Below are 10688 nucleotides of genomic sequence, written 5' to 3' on the forward strand. Positions count from 1 at the left end.
TATATTTATACTACTACATGGAGCTAAGAATACAAGTACGAAAACAAAATCCCGGCTCTGCAAACTGGCTAGAAAAATTGATTCACATATATAGTTCCGATTCTTTAATTGCAACGCTAGGAATAAAGGTCAGGGTGTAAATCTTGGGTTTGAGTCGTTTATAATCTGGCTAAGGGAAAACAATAAGGTGAGCCCATTTTTGGATGCATTTTCATTTTTACTGTATGTTCCTTTTCTAAAAGTGAGACTGTGATCGTATGTGAACTTGTCTCACATTTTTGGCCTTCCGAGCCTGGTCTTTGTCAAGCATCCGAGTTAAATATTTCGTCATATTTGAATTATTTATACAATGTAGATCTACTTTGATGCATATTTAAACAAGAACTTTATTTAATATAGATCAGATCATTTCATAAGATTAATTGTATGCCAAATATGCAAAAAAAAATTAAGCGTTATCATGACGTGTACGTCAAATTACAATTATGGGGACATGTTATTGGACATCTAAGTTCGTTTCGTATTTTATACCTGCAGCTCAAACAAAAATATATATCACATCATTTTAGAAGAAATGAAATGTATTTTCCGTTCATATCGGTTAAAGAGTGTTCAAAATTGGTGATCAAATAAAATTTCGTTTAATAAACAGCCTCTGGGTTACTCTAAGCGTCATTTTATCCATCGGGACATTTTATTGGACATGGGAAAACTGACGATGTTTTGAAAGTTAGACTGCAGTTATATAGTGATGACTTCATAAAGCTTCTTTAGGACATGTATAAATTTTCTGATAATATTAAAAGCCACTTTCATCTGTTATATCTTGTAATAGTGGAGGCCGAAAGTTTTCATAGGAGCTGAGCAGCTGAATGGGACATTTTTTCTCTTCCTAAGCTCAACGCTCCTGACAATCTTCTTTCACTCACAGTTAAAAACGTTTATGACGCTATTTTTCATCAATTGTATACAATACTGTGTAAAATGTTATCTCATTTAACTTACTAACTAGTCCGCATTGTGATTTCAAAGACACAAACAAAACAAAATTGTAACAGCGGGACACCCTTAAAATGACGTTATAGCCGTCGAATTGAGCAAAGTTTTTTCTTTACATGATATAAATAGCACAAATTCATCTATTTTAATGATTTCTGTGGTTTATTTCCTTTCGAATGATATACTGATCATGGATATATATTGTATAGGAAAAGAGCGTGAATTGGATTAACCCGCTATCTAACGCATTTTTTCAAAGAAGCACCGATACCGTGCGAAAACCCTTAACAGGAGGGATTGTGCCTGATATTCATATGATGAAGACATAATCTTTCATTCAGTTTAATTGAGGTCTGGGGCTGGCATGTCAGTAAGTGCTAGTAGTCTGTTGTTATTTATGTACTATTGTCATTTCGTTTATTTTCTTTTGTTTCCTGTTCTGACATCGGACTCGGACTTCTCTTAAACTGAGTTTTACTGTGCGTACTGTTGTACGTTTGTTTTTTCTACATTGGCTAGAGGTATAGGGGGAGGGTTGAGATCTCAAAAAACATGTTTAACCCCGCCGCATTTTTGCGCCTGTCCCAAGTCAGGAGCTTCTGGCATTTGTTAGTCTTTTATCATTTTTAATTTTAGTTTCTTGTGTATAATTTGGAGTTTAGTATGACGTCCATTATCACTGAACTAGTATACATCTTTGTTTAGGGGCCAGCTGAAGGACGCCTCCGGGTGCGGGAGTTTCTCGTTGCATTGAAGACCCATTGGTGGCCTTCGGCTGTTGTCTGCTCTATGATCGGGTTGTTGTCTCTTTGACACATTCCCCATTTCCATTCTCAATTTTATTATGATTCAAACTTACACTTCTTTGAAAGTAAAATATGATCTTGAAGGGGAAGAATCAATAGGCTCACGGATTTAACTCCACGCCTTGGTATATAATTAGTTTCGACATCTAATTTGAATTTAATATGATGTTTAGGAACTAACAAAATTAATGTCAAAAAATGAATGTGAAGTAAACGTCAATGAGACACAACCGAACTGAACAGACAACTATGTTTAGCAATAGTCAAGTATCTTTACAAAAAACTCGAAATATGTCCGCGTGAATGACCATATGTACTGGCTTCTTCGGTTTGAGTGATTCTCTGTCGTAGTCATTACTGTTTGAACGAGAGTGTTGGATGTTATGGATCCAGTTAAATCTGCTTCACATCTTGACTTACATGTCAATAAATTGACAATGAGGGTCAGTTGAAACTGAACTTTACGACAATTAGAGATTATTTAAATTTTCCAATTATGAACTTCTCATATTTGTGTAGCAACAGTCAAGCAGCGTCCCAATAGGATCCATAATCCTCCTTGTATAAATTGGAATTCCAACATTTACTAGCCGAATCATGGATTGAATTTCTAGTAGGATCCAGGATATTTCTGAAAATTAGTCCTGTATTACGCTAAATTTAAAACATTTTTTTTTGTATTTAGAACTGTACAGGATAAGTAGAAAAACACAATTGTTGAATTTTATTATTTATCAATATTAGACTACAGAAAAATAAGACAAGTCTTTAAGTACAAATGTATATTTTTGAAATCAACTTCCCTTCATATGTTTATTTATTACAACATTTTGTTAATGTTTTGTTTATGACGTTTTACGCACTTACAGACGGAAACAGATTGACAATGATCACTCACGTTCCTTTCATATTTACACGCTTGACTTTGCAAAATTTCCGACAGTGGAGAGGGGTCAATGGTATTGAGACCAGAGAAACAGACTGTACGTAAGTCCTAAAGATTAACAGACAAATTGTTACAAGAAACTTTTCATTTTGATTTTTCAAAATGTTAATCAAAGGTTTATATTCTTACAAAATAAATATAACAATTTGCATAATGTTTTACTAATTTTATAATGTATGACTTTATAATGAATCATTTACTACAATCCAGGATCCTCCTAGTACAAATCTGGATATCCCAATTTCTACAATTAGGTATTGGAATTCTGATTTTAACTGAATTTTGATTAGTATCAATCAGAATCAAATTTCTACTATAGTCCAGCGGATATCAGAATAATTGATCACTTTATGGTAAAAGCATGAAACTTTGCACAGTGTTAATTATGATACTAAAAACATTTTTGGATATGGAGCCACGAAAAAAATCGAATATGGGTACCAAATTAAAGAGGGCTGACATAAGGTACTGGGAATACAACACCATACACTTGATAAGGTTTACCAATATGCAAAAGTTCAGTACATATTGAAGTATGGTACCAAAGAAAGCCCAGGATATTATCGTTCTAAATATTGTCAGTTTATTTTAGTTTCCATGTACAAAATTCTTCTTACTACTGAAATAAATACTACTACCCTATGCAAAATTGACAAAATTGCTAAAAAATATCTTTCAATAGTTTACAAACACCAAAAATTATTAAGGTAGTGGACATATTTGGTTGCAGGCTAGACAAAAATCTACTGAACCAATTGGAACACAAGAGGCTGCCAGAGTGACAGCAAACCGTATTTTCCTGCATGAAAATGATATTTGCAAATCTGGACCCCCAAACAAGATCAAGTAAGTTTAGATTCAGCTTTTCAAAGAACCCCATATATTCAATTTTTGTTGAAATCAAAGTTTAATTTTGGACCACCGATTAGGACCAACTTGAAAACTAGGCTCAAAATCAAAAATCAAAATACATGTTTATTAATAAACAATATAAGTTTTAGTTTTTAAATGAGTTTGCTCCATAAATATATATATTTATATATATATCATTCAGAAAATTAGTTTCTACAGAATAACAAACAAGCCTACCACAAAATTCTTCAAAACATTTACCAAAAAAAAGGTTTTTTTTTCCCAAAATATCATTTATCATTAATACTATAATAATAATAAATATTAATCTATAAAACTTATCTGTAATTAATTTCAAAATATATAATAATGAGCAGTAAATTTCAAACTATATTTATACCGTCCTACAGAGCTTATCATCAACAACACTTAGGAAACATTCACAGGAAACAGCATATCTAAATTTGAAAAGATTTTGTCAAAGCGTTTTCATGTTAATGAACGGACACTGTTTGGCAGCCGCCCAAAACCAGCACGCCGTTCATCCCCAAATCAATAGCAGATTTTCCCTTCCGGTTAAAAACTTGCCAGATATGAGCAATGGTGATAGAAAGCATATTTTTGGCTAAATTGGCAACAAAAATCCAGTAGAGTGATTCAGTCTCCTTAGAGTCTTCAGTTTGTAAACATCAGTTATAATACCTCATCAACAATTTCACTAAAAAATTCTCATCCACTGCCATTATAGCAATTATTATATTGTTGACACCTAAATATCTTATCCAAGTGACAAAAATCTAAATTCTCAATGGCCTCAATGGGTACCCATTTATCACTTTACGATTCATACAAATTATCTGATCCATATAAGCAGGAAAATATTTGTTGATGTTTTTCCTTATAAACAGTCAAATCAGGCTGTTAAATTTCGTACGAATTTTTTTTTACCTTTTTTCATTTCGGGGCTATTTATGGCATGCTATGTGGTGCATGTTTTGCTCATTGTTGAAGGCAGTATAGTGACATATAGTTGCAAACTTACTGATCATTTGGTCTCTGGTGGAGATTTGTCTCATTGGCAATCATATTTCATCTTATTTTCATACTGGGCAGAGAAGATTATTGCATTGGGCTAGTACAGCTAAAACATCACAGCATAAGTAAAATTTTCAAAAGCAATATGTAGAAATAATCAGTATAAATAGGTTTCAGTAACCTACTTAAAATTAAATGAGAACTAGACAAAGTGATGCCTCAGCACTCCACTCTGCAGTAACTGTATTATAACAAAGTCAATGTAGGACTTTATTTGAGATATTATTGTGTCTGGGAGACACAAATGATGCCCCCGCAGATGCATAGTGCTTTTTTAAAATACACAAAGTTGAGCATGGGAGCACATAGGTCTATGGTTCACTGTAGGAGGAGTTATCGGGAAACGCTATGCACCTCTTATGCAAGTATATACTCCAAAAATGACAAAGTTTAACTATCTTCCAAAAGAGCAAATATTAACAAGAGGCTGTCAGAGTGACAGCAAACCGGATTTTCCCGCAGAGGTCGAACCCTGAACAGTTGAGCAAGTATGGATACTATATTTATGCTTAATACTGCTCTATATTTGGATTGTGGTTGAATATTTGACACAGCATAGGTTTGTGACACAAAATGAATGTGGTCAAAGAACTGAAATATTTGAAATTGGACATTTACCTATTATGGTCCAATATCCAAAATCTAAGTACATTGTTAGAATCAGCATATCAAAAAACTCCAAAAATTCAATTTTTGATGAAATCAAACAAAAGTTTAATTTAGGACCCTTTGGACCACAATGTGGACCAATTTGATAAAGGAGCTCACAATCCAAAATATCTCAATACATGGTAAGATTCAGCATTTCAAGGAACCACATAAATTCATTTTTTGTGAATCAAACAAAGTTTAATTTTGGACCCTGATTTGGACCAACTTGAAAACTGGGCCCAAAAATCTAATATTTAAATACAGGTTTAGATTCAGCATTTGAAAGAACCCTATATATATTTAATTTAAGTTGAAATGAAACACAATTTATTTTATCCATATATTTTCTGTGCAAAGGGAAATAACTCAAGCTGGATAAGTAGATATGATTACAATCAATAAACCAGTGAAGTGATTACCAAGTTCTATAAAATTAGATATGATGTAATTTTTCAAATTATAATCAATAATACAATAACAACAACCAGTGATGACTAAGTTCTCTAAAATTAGATATGATTTAACACTCAAACATTGTTAAAATCAGCATATCAAAGAACCCAAAAATTCAATTGTTGATTAAACAAAAGTTTAATTTAGGACCCTTTGTACCTCGATGTGGTATTATCCAACTAATAATGAAAATAAATACAGGTTTAGATTCAGCATTTCAAAGAACCCTATAAATATTCAATTTATGTTGAAATCAAACACAGTTTAATTTTGGACCCCGATTTGGACCAACTTGAAAACTGGGCCAAAAATCAGAAATCTAAATATATGTTTATTAATAGACAATATAAGCTAAGTTTTGAAAGGAGTTCACCTAATTAAAAAAATATATATAGCATTCAGAAAATTAGTTTTTACAGAATAACAAACAATTTACAATTTACCAAAGAAAAGAAAAAAAAAATCAAAAATTTTATTTATCATTTTATGTCTTTTAAAAATCGATAAAACTTATCTATAATTATCTTCAAAATGTCTAATAATGAACAGTAAATTTCACACTATATTTACTCCAATATAGCTTTTAATCATCAACACTTAGAAAACAGAAAATTTTCAAATAAATCTGTCACTCAAGATAAGACATTAACCATATGTTTAGTAAACTGATAACAGGACATATAAACAGGTGAAAGTTATCTATAAAGGCTTAGTGTAATCAAACTTTATGTATATAATTAACAATTTCTGTTCAAAGGAAAATAACTCAATCACAAAAAAATACCACTTATGGATATTAAAAAGGGCGATAACTCACAAACGAGAAAAGCTATAATCGTGAAAATTGAACTTGACCTTCATTTAGTCACAGGAAACAACATATCTAAATGTGAAAAAATTTGACAAAGGGTTTTCATGTTATTGAAGAGACACTGTTTGGCAGCTGCCCGTCCCGCCGCCCACCCGCTGTACATCACCAAATCAATAACCGATTTTTACTTCGAAAATCCAGTTGATAAAAATGCACACCTTCAATATATGTACAAACAGCCAGCAAAGTTAAAACTTCCTAGCATTCAAACTGTAGGAGGAGTTCTGCGGAATAACTATAATGTTATGCACCTCTTATACTCCTAAAACGACAAAGTTCAACTATCTCCCAAAAGAGCAAATATTAATAAAAATCAAAACTGTTGACCACATGCACACATCCAATATATGTACAAACAGCCAGCAAAGTGAAAACTTTCTAGAATTCAAACTGTAGGAGGAGTTATGTGGAATAGCTATATACCAATAAAGGGGCGGACTGATGGAAGGACAAACAGACGGACAGGGGTAAAACAATATGCCCCCCAACTTTTTAGTTGCAGGGGCATAATAAGAATAACATACAGTGTAGTTTACTTAAAATTTATTGGTAATACATATACATAATAAAAACTTATATGCAGTTACATCAACCCATCTGTAACCAAATCTATTAATAAACATGTAAAGACACAATATTTTCTGCCTATTAAAATCTGAATATCATGTTGTAAAGCCATATGCAACAAGCAACAATGTTAAGGAAATTATTGAACCAATGCATGTATATATACTAAACTAAGTCCTCTATGCATGATTTTTTACATTTATTACAAATAAATAAAGTTCAAATATTATTTTCAAAACTCTTTTCATGATTTATCACATTATATATACACAAAGATTTGACATAGAATGCCCTCTTCTTTAATACTATAATGCTGACTTTTAAACTTTCTGACTAGAAGACTAACATGAGGTTTATACTACTATGTTCTAAATTGTGATTTTTCAAAGACAGAATCAAATAACTTAAAGATTTAAATTAGATACAAATAAACTGGCACTGTTTCATTTTCATCTTATATGTAATCATAACTGGTAAAAACTGGCTTGTTTTAAATTCAAAGTGAGAAACACCTTTTTGAAATAATAACATGACCTTATTGCCAAAAAAACCCAACTAAATAGTGAGGCATATTAATGTTATTAATTCAAACCTGAATAAAATAAATGGGGAATGTGTCCATGGGACACAGATGATGCCCCTGCTTGCATATAACGTTATAAAGGGACATAACTCAAGAACAGTAAAAGTGACACTACCCAAGTTTGTACTTGATCTGAGTTTTGTGGTAATAAGCATTGTGTATAAGTTTCATAACGTTTGGTTGAGGCAAACTACCTCTACCAGTATGCAATATCAAGTAAGGATTACTGATATACGTGTATACTCATAAAAAAAAATACAAAGAAGAAATGGCAATTTAAGCAAAAAAAAAAAAATAGCACTTTATAAGTTTTGGTGTGTCCATATTGCTTTACTTCAATACCTTCAACAGGAACACTCAAATCAAAGTACTGTAAGCGCTGTAGGCAGTTAACCAAAAACCAAGGCAAACGTAATTATGAAAACTGTGGCAGTGTTGCTTCAATTCTTTTTTAAGATTTGAAAGAACAAACATTAAAACATTCGTATATATATTGTACATTTATGTTCATTAAATGAATTGATTATTAAGGCAAATTAATTAATATTTCATCAAGGTTTTCAAAAGCAACTCATATATCAATGTAAATGACCCCCATTTTCATCCCCAAGTGCATGATGTTACTCCATACCAAGTTTGGAATAAAATGACAGGTGATTATAAAACAGTTGGTCAAACATTCTCGGGCTTTACACTGCTTGAAAGATTTATATGTTTTCTTTAAAATGAGCCATAAATGAAAATTATTATAGGCCCAGAAATAATTTAATAAATAATTAAAGTAAATTCAAATAACCTAGATTCATTTTTTGCATCAACAAAATTTTATAATAAACAAGAAATAATTGTAACAGGATGCCGTAACGAAGTCTCCCAAACAGAGCCCCCATAATTCGTCATTCCTATGGTCTCCTGACATTAGGCAAAGTCCAGTTCATATTGGTTTGGTCTAGTTAAGTGATATGTATATGTGACACCTAGGAGATTGACCCTGTATGTCATTCAAATCTTTTTGAAATGATGAACAGGAATAAATATGGTTTAGTTGTGGGTATCTCGACCTTTTACAAGTTCTCAAACAGGAGGGGGTGGGGTGACCCCAGGGACTCCCCAAATATTTCATTTGATTTGTTATATTGTCCCATACATGAATATATATGGTTTAGGGGTGGGGAACTTGACTGTTTACAAGTTCTCAAACAAGAGGGGATGGGGTGTCCCCATGGACTCCCCCTATATTTCATTTGATTTGTTTTATTGTCCCATACATGAATATATATGGTTTAGGGGTGGGGATCTCGACCATTTCCAAGTTCTCAAACAGGTAGGGGTGGGGTGACCCGAGGAACTCCCCATATATTTCATTTGATCTGTTATATTGTCCCATACATGAATATATATGGTTTAGGGGTGTGGATCTCAACCATTTCCAAGTTCTCAAACAGGAGGGGTTGGGTTGACCCCAGGGACTTCCCATATATTTCATTTGATTTGTTATATTCTCCCATACATGAATATATATGGTTTAGGGGTGCAGATCTCGACCGTTTACAAGTTCTCAAACAGGAGGGGCTGGGGTGACCCCAGGGACTCCCCCTATATTTCATTTGATTTGTTTTATTGTCCCATACATGAATATATATTGTTTAGGGGTGGGGATCGCGACGGTTTACAAATTGAAGGGGGTTGGGATGACCCCAAGGGACTCACCCTATATTTTGGTTGATTTTTTTTATTGTCTGTTCTCATTACTGAAGACTGCATGTGTCTATAACTTACTGTTTTTCGAGAAATAGTCATTTGAAAATTTACAAAAATAAAATCCCACAGGGTTCTATAGTAAACCCCTCCCTTCTTCAGGCCCCTCCAATTGCCCCTAAATAGACACCAATGCACAAACAAAAGATTAATGGCTCCTCTAGACATGTTAGTCTAATATTTTATGAAACCCTAAGTAAATCTGACAAACGGTCAAAGTTGTCTTCTTAGACGGTTTGAGTGGATTCGGTCCGACTTGTCTCGGGGACGAGTTGTCCACATTACTTAAAACATCCCATCAACGTCGATTTCCGCATCTGTTTCATGACCTCGTTTCATTCATAAAATAACAACAACCTTATTTGGCAAGATAAGTTAAAAATAAAATGCTCCGCTGGGCGCAGCTTGATGTGACCGCAGAGGTCGAACCCTGAACTGTTGGGGCAAGTATGGACACAACATTCAAGCTTGATACAGCACTGAATTTGGATTCTGATTAAATATTTGACACAGCATAGGTTTCTGACACAGAATTAATGTGGTCTAAGAACTTAAATTTTTTTTTAATTTACCTATTCAAACCATATCATTATTATTTGCTTTTATATATAAATCAGAAATAACCAATTTAAAACAGAAAACTTTAAAGAAAAAAAAAGGAAAACCCCCCCCCCCCTCAAATTTTTTGAACCCCCTTATGATTCATCACCCCCAAACTCAATCCCAGCCTGCTATTTGCTTTTATTTATAAATCAGAAATAACCAATTTAAAATGGAAAATTTTAAAGAAAAAAAAAGGAAAAAAAAAATCTCCCCTCAAATTTTTTGAACCCCCTTATGATTCATCACCCCAAACTCAATCCCGGCCTGCCCTTTGTGTTACAATGTATTGTGCCTTGCAGTACAATTTCAGAGAGATCCGTACACTTGAACACAAGTTATTGTCTGGAAACTAGAAAAATGCTTATTTTTGGCCCCCTTCTGGCCCCTAATTCCTAAACATTTTGGGCAATTATTCCCAAACTCAATTCCAGCTTTCCCTTTATGATATGAAACCTTGTAGTACAATTTCAGAAAGATCCATACACTTACACACAAGTTATTGTC

The sequence above is a fragment of the Mytilus californianus genome, unplaced genomic scaffold (genome assembly GCF_021869535.1).
Source record: "Mytilus californianus isolate M0D057914Y unplaced genomic scaffold, xbMytCali1.0.p SCAF_9, whole genome shotgun sequence".
Lineage (NCBI taxonomy): Eukaryota > Metazoa > Mollusca > Bivalvia > Mytilida > Mytilidae > Mytilus > Mytilus californianus.